Below are 12210 nucleotides of genomic sequence, written 5' to 3'. Positions count from 1 at the left end.
CAAACTCCCAAGAGCAAATCACTCACCACGCTGCCCTCTCCTGCAAGTAGAACAATGGAGAAAAGAGGCCGAAACTAAGACTCAAGAGAGAGAGCCAAGGCTGTAACAGTAGCCAACTACTTCCTCTCCACCTTAAATGTACTCCCCATCCCCAGTGCTCACAGCCCTCAGCATGCAAAGGGACAGGGCAGCCAGGTCCACTAACATGCTGGAGGCCAGGGTGTGGTGATGTTTTATTCATGCACCCCAATAAAGCTTATCTGAGGATCAGCGGGAAAAGCCAGCTACTATTGTGGTGATGTATTGTGTCCCCCAATAAAATCTATCTGAGGATCAGAGGAAAAAGCCAGTCACTATAAGTAAACATAGAAGTCAGGCAATGGTAGTACACATCTTTAACCCTATCACTTGGGAGGCAGGGATCTGTCTGGATCTCTGTGAGTTCAAGGCCACACTGGGAACAGAGCCAGGCGTGGTGATACACACCTTTAGTCCCAGCACTAACCATAGAGGTCTGGAGGTCTGTACAGACAGACAGGAAATGACAAAGCTGGGCAGGAAGAGGAAGTGATGTAGCTGGGCTGAGAGAGCAAATGAGAGAACAGAACAGAAAAGCATATAGGTGTGGGTAGACAGGAAGTAGCTCGCTTTGGAGGCTGAGGAGTCAGTAAGGTGCGGTTGGCTGTGGCTTGTCCTGTTCCTCTGATCTTTTGGTTTTCACCCCAATATCTGGCTCTGGGTTTTTTATTAATAAGACCATTTAGCAATTCGTCTTACACCAGGACAACATGGCTCTGCTAGATCATGCCAGAACCTATGGATCACAGTCTTGTTCAGTCAGGTTCACACTTACAAGCTCTAGGCTCTCAACCATTCTGAAGATATGTCCACAGGCCATGTGAGAAGAAAAGTAAATACACACAAGGAAAACTCAAAATGGCGACAGTGACTACCAGTGTTTGGGAGAGCTGAGTTTCCTTCCTGATTATGCTTTTAAAGATAATTTTTTAAATTTTTACAAAATTAAGATGGTTGTTATCTAGCTGGGTGATGGTGGCTCATGCCTTTAATCCCAGCACTTAGGAGGCAGAAGCAGGCGGATCTCTGTGAGTTCAAGGCCAGCTGGGGCTACAAAAGCAAGTTCTAGGACAGCCAGGACTATTACACAGAGAAACCCTGTCTCAGAAAACAACAACAACAAAAAACAACCAAACAAACATGCAAACAAACAAGATAGGTGTTATCTGCTCATTTCACTAATTTAAAGTGTTTGGGATGAACAGAGGAGAAGCAGCACATCCCTCACATTACACTCAAAGGAACTTCTAGACTCAGAGAGTGAAGTTATTTTTGCCAAAATCCACATTTCACTCAAAGCTGCATCTAAGACCCCTGTAGACTCATAGCTGAGACTGTAACAAGCACACCATGCACCATGCCTTGGGAGCAAGAAAGAGGAGGGCCCCTGGACCAAGCCAAAGAAAAGCCCAGAAACATTCAAAGGCAACCCAGGAAGCCATTGGCCTTTTCTTATGAGCTTTTTTCCAGGGTGGCAAAAAGTTCCATCCATCCACTTAATCTTTTTTACCAGATATTTCTGCCACCTCATTAAGAAATGAAGGGTATGGAAGAATCAGGGCTTGACCCTCAGCTCTCCTACCAGCACAGATCCCATGACCCCTTCCAAAAACACGAGAGAAAGGTTCAGAGCTTGCATCAGAAATCACACATTTGCTTAGGACATGGTGATAAATCCACAGCAAACCTGGATTGTGGTTCTGGTTAACAAAGCAGTCGAGGCCTGACACCTCATGCAGTCTAGCAGTAGGACACACCAGTCTCAGTCAGAAGCAGAGGCGCCTCAGCAGGGTTGCCTGCTGGAATTATATGGCGGCAATACACAGCATAACTTCCTACTGCCCAGCAAAGCCTCAGAAGGCCGTTTCCCATGCCTCTCTTTTTACAAAACTCAGCTCCTACCCCAGTTTGGGGTTGAAATCAATGGTTCTGCTTCCCAGCCAGAAACCTGAAATACATAAGTACCACGGGCAGCTTTTAAAGTGGCAACGTCTTCTGTCATTTCCACCGCCGCCCGCGGTGTGAGTGACTTCACCTGTCCATGCTCAGCTTCCTCATCCGAGTAATGAGGGCAGTGGTGCCGACACCATCCAGGGTGCCTGGAAGCATGACCAGAGATGGCTATTGCCAGGTGCCCAGCATAGAGGTGGGCATGTTTAATTGATCCCTGCTTATCCTCTGCTCCGCGCTGATAATGGAGTTTTATAAACATACTGCAGACTTCCTTTGGATGGATGCTTTCATGAGGTTATGGAGATTTTTGAGAAATCAAATCCGGGTGATGGCTGCTTCAGAAAAGCAGCTGCCGATGCTCTGTGAGAAAGTGTAAATAAGGTGCCACTTTAGTAATCACATTACTCAGCTTAACGTGTGTGATCAGAGCTGCACGTGCGGATGACGGATTGTGGATTATCTGTTGGCTGCCACTGCAGTCCATTCAACTGTCTCCAGGCATTCCGGCTGGGAATATCTACATTAGCTTAGCTCCTGATGGCCCTGAGCTCCTCCTATCGGGGCCAGTCTCAGGAGGAAGGAGGCAATGCCTTTGTAATAAGGAGATAATACAAACAGCATACTTTGCTTGGGGAAGAGCTGCCAGGTTCTAAGTATTCATTATAGGGCCTTTCTCAGTCTTCAGGGGCTCGCAGAACAGTGTAGGCTGCAAGCTCAGTCTTCTCTTGCTCCTGCACAGAAGGGATAGAGCATTCCACTTGGATGTCAAGGTACTGCCTGCTTTGGCTTAGCAGTATGGACCACTAGATCAAGACCAAAGGAACAAAGCAAGCATAACCACACTCAAACCTGGCTCCTTCTAAGAAGGATCCCTGATCCCAGGAGCTCCATTTGACCAGAGTCACTTGTATATTTCTGTATATTTGTGCTTGGATAGCTGTGGGCCTTCTAGAAGGTTCCAGAACCTACCTACAGTCTGCAGATGTGTGTGTATTTAAAAGAGGCTAGAAAACTCCAAGGAAGGACTTAAGGCAGTGGTTCTCAACCTGTGAGTTGTGACCCGTGGAGGGGGGGGGGGGCTCACATATCAGATATCCTGCATGTCAGATATCTACAATTCACAACAGTAGCAAAATTACAGTTATGAAGGAGCAACGAAATAACTTCATAGCTGAGGGTCATCACAACGTGAGGAATTATGTCAAAGGGTCGCAGCAATAGGAAGGTTGAGAACCACCGACTTAAGGGCTAAGTTCTGGGTAACAGATCAAGGTCCTTGGAGCCTCCCCAAACTCTAGACTGTCAACTTCTGATGGGCGAATTGTTCTGGATCCAACTCTGACTCAAGCAGGCAGCAGCGACTCAGAACAGCTATTGGTGGAATCCCAGTTGGTCGTGTTGCAGAGGGAGCAGCAGTGTGGAAGGAAAGAGAGAACTTCTACAAAGCAGGGTATCTGAGCCTTCAGGACTGAGGTAGGGGAGCAGAGAGTGTGAGTGGAAAACTGTCTGAGACGACATCTGGGAAGGAAGGAAGGAAACAGGATACTGGAGTTGGCTCTGCACCAGAGTGACATCGGGAGAAGCCAGCACAAGGGAAGCCCTCGGGATGGTGCCCTCAGAAGGGAGAAAACATGCATGCTGTTAGCAATTTTGAGGCTGTTTGCTGAGGAGTGCTTCAGGGGACACGTGTCCTCAGGGCTCCACATGCATGCAGTATGGCATCTGACTAGGACAATGAACACCGTCTTCTCTGTGGGGAAGGGGTGCAGATTCAAAGATGCAGCCAACTCTGTGACTTGGGAAGGGAGGGAGCCAATGGCTGAGAACATGGACTTACCGCGTCTCATTGTCACACAAGACTTCTGTGTGGCCCTAGAGCAGAGCGACACGGAGGGACAGGGGCACAGAGGAGCATCCCTGATCAGATAGGCCCCATAGAGGGCCAGCATGTGAAGGGTGTCTGATGAAGGTGCATCAGTCTGCAGCCTGATCTTCCCTTGTCCTGAGAGTGTGCCTCCCCCAGCAGCTTCCCCAGCTCTGCCCTGGTCAACACCCAATCAGGCCACTGGTAACATGAATGAACACATGCTATTAAAGGCCCGGGGATGCACCAATGTCAGGGCATATATAAATGTAGTGTGGCTTGCCTTGTGGATGTCCCCATATTCTCATATAACAATCGTGCCTGGATGCCACAACTAGATAACATAGTAAGTGAGCAATGAACAGCACACAGGACCACAGCCGTGCAGACCTTCTGCGCTCATCAGGGTTGCCTTTCTTTAACTCTCTACCATCTACCTGGAAGCATAAATCTTCCTTACCATGTGAACCAGTCCCATGACAACAGCGGCAATTCATTACCAAGCCATTTTGGGTTATATTTCTCCAAGAAAATAAATAGCCAGTTTAAAGACCTTCAGAAAAATGTTCCACCAGTACTCTACATAAACGTGATTATTTATTAGGGATATCAAGAGGCACTCACACCTGTGGGATGGGGAACATGGTTTAAGCTCAAGTGGCCCTCTGTGAGCTTTGTACTGAGAAGTGGAAAATGGCACGAGATCCAGGGCCTTCCATGGATTTCCCTTTGGGACTGGGGACTGATCCCTATGTTAGGCTCACACGGGTCTTGGTGGCTGATCTCAGTGATAGAAGCCCTTGCCACAGATGGCCAGGCAAATAAGATCCCGGGCAAAGTTATATGTCAGGTATCAGTGCCCCATGTCCAGCTGATCACCACAGAAATCAGGTTCTGCCCTTGCTAGGTGGGGATGTTAAAATTTCTCTGTGAGGGCCAGGGAGCACCTGTTTTAAGTTTGTGTGTTGTGTACCACCTGTCTCACACTCTTCTTTTAACTTCCCCCACCCATCCACCTTAATAACATGAAAACATTTAACCCACAGTCTCAGCTGGATTTGGCCTACAAAACATACCTGAGCATTCTAAACATGGCATTCAACTAAAAGCACATTTAGATTATGATATATGGGCTGTACGGCAGACTCAGGCTAAAGATCATATATTGCCTTGGTCATAGACTTTGCACTTTGGGCCTTGGGTCCTCCATGGAGTTAGGCAGACTGTTCACTGTCTAAAAGATCCAGGCTAGGAAAATAGTGAGGACTGGAGTATCATCTGCTCTCACAAGATAAGGAACAAGCCTTCATCTTCCTGGATGGTTCCTCCTTTTGTTTCTCACTAAGGACCCATGGTGGCGGTAGCAGGGGACCTCCCAGGAAAGCAGGGCAAGAGGAAGCAGCCTCACCAGGAGCCTAGTGCTCTGATGGGAGCCGGGACAGAGTCCAAATGTATGTAATGACAGAATGGGAGGGTGGGCAGGAACCAGAGACAGGAGTCCAGCTTCAGTCTGTCATGGAGCAGAAGTTTGCCTTGAGCATACAGACTGCAGGCTGCCTCACATAGATGTGAACAAACAGACATTGTTAAACCTTGACGTGAAGAGAGGGAGCAGACACTGCCAAGTATTGTTATACACATTCCACTCTGGTCGGCTGACTAAGCCCTGACCATAAAAGGCAGCCAAGAGGTAAGAAATATCCCTCCAATATCCTGAATTCTATTCTATGGGTGCTGTCCTTGAACCAGGAAGGAGCCCCAGTGTGACAGTGGGTTTCTTGTGGGCTCCTCTACAGTCTGAACTCTCCCACACATAAATAGTTTCTGCCCCCAAAGCTTCCAGGCAGAATAATCTGCTGATGGATTCCATGTCTCTAGACCTCTCTGTAGCTCGGATTTTCTGTTCTTAACCTATAAAAGATAAACTGAGGCAACTGTCATAGCGGGCCTCAGTTCTGTGACAGTGCCAGGGAAAGGCCTGAGGCCTCAAGGAGGCTGTCCTTCTCCCATCCGCCAGAGAACATCAGCTCCACAGACCACGGCAGGGACGACTGAGTTAAACTGTCAGGACTTAGCTCACAAACGAAAGAAACGATATTCATTTTCTTGTTCTCATCTCCAACTCCAAAGATGAGATGAGATTTTTTTTCTCAGAAGCCCCTGAAAGTTCCTGTGATTGTCCCCAGACAGACACTAGTGAGGAGAGAGCAAATTGCACTCTGCAATTACTACGCTCTGAACTCTCAGACAGCATCTTCACACTGCCACTGTGTCTGTCTACGGATGGCTGGTTCAGGCGGGGCAATCATTCCCAGAGCCCTTCACTACTGCAAAATGCTCAAACAGCAGTGCGGAAAATTACCCAAAAAACAGCTGTTTATGCTTTAGGCGGTACCTACACAGGGAAAAAAGCAGTAGGTGGGTGGAAGCCACAAGGCATAAAATTGAGAAAATACTGTTTTCAAGCTAAAAGAGAAGTGACATCTCATTGAAAAGGTAATCAATACTCAGAATGGAGCATGGAAAGATAGAACACCCTGGCGACAGAAAGAAAGACAGCTCCCAACAAGTCACCAACAAATGACAAGAACTGAACTGTAACAGTCCAAGAGGGACTCGCGGTAACCCCCGCAGCTCCTCCTGATTCTCTGCTCCCATGGTCATAACTCCACCCAGATGAACTCAGGTAAGGTGTGGCTCACCACACGGTACCTCACTAGTCTGCTTCACTGTTGCTGTGATAAAACAATGACCAAAACCAAGTTGGAGAGAAAAGCGTTTATTTGGGTTACACTTCTAGCCAACAGTCCATCACTGAAGGAAGTCAGGACAGAAACAGGAAGCTGGAGGCAGGAACTGAAGCAGAACATGGAGTGAGGCTACCTCCTGGCTTGCTCAGCTTTTTTATGCAATGCAGGACCACCTGTGTAGGGTGGCACTGCTCACAGTGGACTGAGACTTCCCACATGGATCACTAATCAAGAAAATGTCCAAGGCTGATACCCACAGGCCAATTTCTCAATGGAGGTTTGCTCTTCTTGAGAGACTCTCGTTTGTGTCAGGCTGACAAAGCTAACCAGCACAACGCTGAACTAACTTGAAGAGCAGGCACCTGTCACTCCCTTACAGCCACAAGCCAAGAAGCCACAGGACTCAGAAACCTTGGAAAGAAATAATCCCGACTCTGCCCTTGAAGCTTGATAACAAATAGCCCACAACGTAAGCCAGCAGAGTCTAGTTTCTACTCAGTTGCTTCTTCCCTGAGAAAGAGCCTGGAAGCCACAGACACTAACTACTGGCTTCTCTAACATTCCAGAGACCTCAGCCATTTGCTGCCAAGCCCAGACACCAAGCAGTCTTTCAAAATAAACGGGATATGTGATGACCTTACATGTACAATTCTAGTCCAGCTTGTTACTAACTGTTGAAGTCAACCATGTTTTACCAAAACTTCCAGCTCCTCCTCTACCCCAGGAAGATAAGATGGAATGCCTTTCTGGACAACAAGACAACATTAAAAGGGCCAGGGACATAGTCAATGTCACTGACATACTTCTGTGATGGAGAACTGAAGAACAAGAAACTTCCCAGTGTCTCAGAGCACTGAGGCTCAAAGTGTGGTTTGACCAGCTGGAGCCACACTGGAAAGCATAGGGGCTCATCTTCCCCGGAACAGAAGGGCTACAGAGTTCTAACCGGGAGCATCCAACAAAACTCCCTAAAGTCTGGGCTCTACAGTTTCTTGACTGTGTGATCCAGAGTGTAAGAGACCATCCCTTTCCAACTCAGCTGCCTAGAGTCTGCAAAGTCCACCAGATTTAATCCATGCCAGGTGCTAACAAAGAGAGTAACCAGTCTCAAGTGGGAATGCTATTTAGTAGCTGGCTCTTGTCCATGTCCGTTTTGACCTGTCACTTTTCTCCTTAACAAGACCCTCCCATTTCATTACCACTTCAGAGGAGAAAGGATGAAGGGGATGTTTGGCTGACCTGTCCCTTTCCTTCAAAACACAGACCATACTCTCTGTGGTCTGAAGCATGGTCTGGGCCCAAATAAGCTTCTCTTAAAAAGAGACAACCCTAAACAAGCCAGGAGCAAAGGTGAAGAAAGGCTCTTTCACAAAGAAGCAGAAATTTAGGGCAGAAGACCACAAGTTTCCCCACAGGAAATGTGTCACCGGCTGAAGCCAGAAAGAGCTGTTGACCATACTCAACAAAGGAGTAATACCTCACTCTCCCAGATGCTTGTTAAAACAGGTAAAGGACAAAGCAAGCATCCTCTCCCTTGTGGAAGAGCACTGTGAGAAGACACTTTTCATCAGTTAAAACCAACACAGAGGTGGCTTACAGATGGAAGGTATCAGATACACAAACTCATAGGATAAAGACAGACAATTCAGTTAAGAATGAGGCACATGGGAGGTAGAGACATGGCTCAGCAGTTAAGGGCTCTTGCTGCTCTTCCAGAGGAGCCAAGTGCTGTTCCCAGCTCCCACATTAGGTGACTCACAACTGTCTATAACTAGCTCCAGGGCATCTGGTACCCTCTTCTGGCTTCTGAAGGCACTGCATTCACATGCACATATACATAATTAAAATAAGAATGTTTTAAAAGAATGGGAAAGAAGGTATGAATAGTTGTATTTCACAAAGTAGATGCTCACAAGCTATACTATACCAGAATGGCTGAAATCTGAACCCTGACCCTAACAAACAGAAGAAAAACTGATCTTCTGGAAGCTTGTCACCACTTGTATTTGTGACAATGCAAAGACACTCACACCCAAGAGCACAACTGCAGACCAGCATGATGACACCTTTCAGAAATGAGACAGGAATACAAAAGGACTCAGGAAGGACCAGCTACAGAAATGCTCACATAGCCCTCACTTGAAACAGTCCAGAGGTCCTCAGCGTGAAAGGAACAGACAACATGAAGAAATGAACAGCAGCCACACATCGCAGTGGGTAACATCACTCCCAGAGCACTGGGGGAAGGCTAGATACAAAAGAGCGTCAGTATAAACCCTGGTGTTCCACTGAAAGGTCTGACAATGGTACAACAGTAGGAACCTCCAGAAAGAAGCAGAGGAATAAAATGGGGGCACTGACGTGTGTGTGTGTGTGTGTGTGTGTGTGTGTGTGTAAAATGCAGAAAGGGGTGAATATGAGAAATAGTGTTTCCTTTGATCTATGTGATCAAGCTCGGCCATTGCTTACTGGGAAATAAAGGATGACACTGAGCCAGGGAAATTGTCACATAGTAAAATGGACACACTTGCCCAGTGCCAGGTGAATCCCTGGAGAGGCACACCCAGAGCCAGCTAGGGACAGAGCCATTGCCTAATGTCAGCATGGAAGGCTGTGAAACCAGAAAGGCAAATGGGAAACCCAGTACTGCCACACACTGTGACTGAGGCACAATGGCTTCCTAAGTGCTGGTATAGGCTGGCATAATGTGATCCATTTAAGTCCCTTCTCCCTGCTCCAGCAGATGACCAGGCACTGATGAGGTCACACACTAAAAAGAGGTGGAGCCTTGATACAGCCTCTGTGGTCTTGCTCCAGAAGTCACATTAATAGCCACAAGCCCCATTCCTACCTTTGAACTCTCTGAGGAAATCATCCCCTCAGGCTAACAGAGGCACCTAGTCAGCAGTGGAAGCTGGGGCAGAGGCCTTAAGGAGAAGGGCCTGTGAATGAGCTCACTGTGCACCCAGTGGGACTACTCTCCATGAAGGCTTTATAGGTTTTTACAGACCTGGACTTACTCCCACTCTTATTCCTAGCGGTGGAGGAATAAGGTAGAGAACTGTGGGGATGTCACACAGCCATCGATGGATGGGGCCAGGCGGGACCAAGTCCAGACCACTTCACCAGAAATGTCAGTGGTATCTCCCAGGTCCCACAAGCCACAGTTGGATTCTGACAGGATTAAATCTCCATGGAAGCTGCAGGGAAGCTGTAATCACATGTGTATGGTGTGGAGAGGAGTCCCCATCTGTGTGCTCTCTTCACACCAAAGCCAGCATGCAAACACACAGAGCACTTCCAAGCATGGAGGAGCCCAGCTCCTGAGCTCTGAAGACCTCTACACAAAAGAGGGGTGTCTAGGGATAACGCCCCCCTGCTGTGGCACAGACACAAAGCCTATCTGTTCCACAGGTTCCCTCCCTTTTCTAAGGGGAATCTTTGCCTAGAGTTCAGTCGGGCGGATTAACCCCAACCCCGCCAACACAAGCCACTCAGACTTTGCCAGTGGGAGTTCACCTTCCTTAGTACCAGGATTCATCCAGGAATGCCTAGGGAACCTCACAGTAATGAGGGGCACACTGGGTCTACAGACGCCACAGGAAGAAGCTACTTTCTCTCCATAGACCCTAACAGGGAGGGCTAAAGTGGAACTGCCAGAGACCTCCCTGCCGCTGGAGAGATACATGTTTAAGAATAAAGCCTAAGCCAGTGAGGCAGACAGCTGCAGACAAGATGTAAGGGAACAGTGGCCACAGGCCTGAGTGCAGCCATGCCTGAAGTCCAATGCAACGCTTTCATGCTACTGGGAGAATCAATGTGACTTTGTGTCAAAGCTATGGTCAAAATTCAATGTCAATAACCTGCAGCTGTTAGTCCTGATATGGTGGAGGTCTCTGAGCAAGGGATGACGTAGGGACATTTATCTACATAAGTGACTGCTGGATGGATGGGGTAGAACAGTCCCAACCACTGCAAGAAAGGTTCTGAAAGGAAACTACATTAAGCAAGCCTCTGAAACCTCACTGGGCTTCTAGGCAGGAGAGCATAGAAACCATGCTGTCCCCACTCACTGGGACAATGTTGCTGAAATCCCAGCATCTACACTTCCCCTAAGGTCCCAATGATAAACACACTCACTCTGGGGAACCCGTGAGTTTACTAGGCTTTCTTTTTTTTTTAATTTTAATTTTAATTTTGTAATACAATTCAGTTCTACATATCAGCCACAGATTCCCTTGTTCTTCCCCCTCCCGCCCCCCTCGCCTTCCCCCCAGCCCACCCCCCCATTCCCACCTCCTCCAGGGCAAAGCCTCTCCCGAGGACTGAGATCAACCTGGTAGACTCAGTCCAGGTAGGTCCAGTCCCCTCCTCCCAGGCTGAGCCAAGCGATCCTGCATAGGCCCCAGGTTTCAAACAGCCGACTCATGCAATGAGCACAGGACCCGGTCCCACTGCCTGGATGCCTCCCAAACAGATCAAGCCAATCAACTGTCTCAAACCTCATCCAACTACTGAGGGATCTGGATGCAGAGATCCATGGCTAGGCCCCTCCAATTAGCGAGAATGAGGAGGGTTTATATGAGCGAGAATTGTTGAGACCAAGGTTGGATAAAGCACAGGGACAAATAGCCAAACGAATGGAAACACATGAACTATGAACCAATGGCTGAGGGGTCACCAACTGGATCAGGCCCTCTGAATGGGTGAGACAGTTGATTACTAGGCTTTCTTACAGAGCATGGATGAGCAGTTACTTACAGGGGCGTGGATGCTTCCACAAAATGCTGCACTGGCAAGTTTTTATGAGCAGAGATGTTAGGTTTTCCACCACTGCATCGATGGAGCCCACTCCTCTAGGCTTCTCCAGGCTTTTACTCTAGTCTCTCTTTGGGGGGGGGGGGGCGGCTTACAGTTAGGACAGAATTGCCTTAAACAAGTGGCATGGCGTGACTACGTACTCAGGTGACCCTCTTTCTATGATTAGATGTCAACAGTCCTATGGTGGTTATTTGGCTTGGAGGACAGTCATGTTCAACATGTAGCAAATAAAACAAAACAAAACAAATGAACAAACAAAACAAGAGGTGGCGGGCTGACCCCCAATGCCAGGGGCGCTGCTCTGGATGGAAATGTGACCTGGCAATCGTGCATAAGTCCCCCAGCACACAGATGTTGGGAGGAATCCCTTCCCACAGCACAGCTAACTGCAGTCAGACCCATCTTCACCACATGAATCTTCACTGCATAATGAATTGACTCATCTTTAACAAGCTTTTCCTGCTGTTTTGATTCCACAGAGGATTCAGCCGGTGAGAAGGAACAGAATGGCACTTTACTACCTGTAGGTACACACCCTAACTTTTAAATTCCTGTCTTTGAGATGGGAAAAGAGTCAGCAATAAGAGGAAATTAAATACATAAATCCTTTGATTTATCACTGAACACACAGGCACAGCTCTGCAACAGTAAACTCTATTCAGGTCGCATTTCCCCAAGAGTCCCTGCTGCAAACACAGCGGAAAATCCTGATTTGAAATGAGAAATAATTCTGTTTTAATCTTG

The sequence above is a fragment of the Peromyscus eremicus genome, chromosome 5 (genome assembly GCF_949786415.1).
Source record: "Peromyscus eremicus chromosome 5, PerEre_H2_v1, whole genome shotgun sequence".
Classification (NCBI taxonomy): Eukaryota; Metazoa; Chordata; class Mammalia; order Rodentia; family Cricetidae; genus Peromyscus; species Peromyscus eremicus.
The sequence above is the reverse complement of the archived record's forward strand: the minus strand, read 5'-3'. Positions refer to the sequence as shown.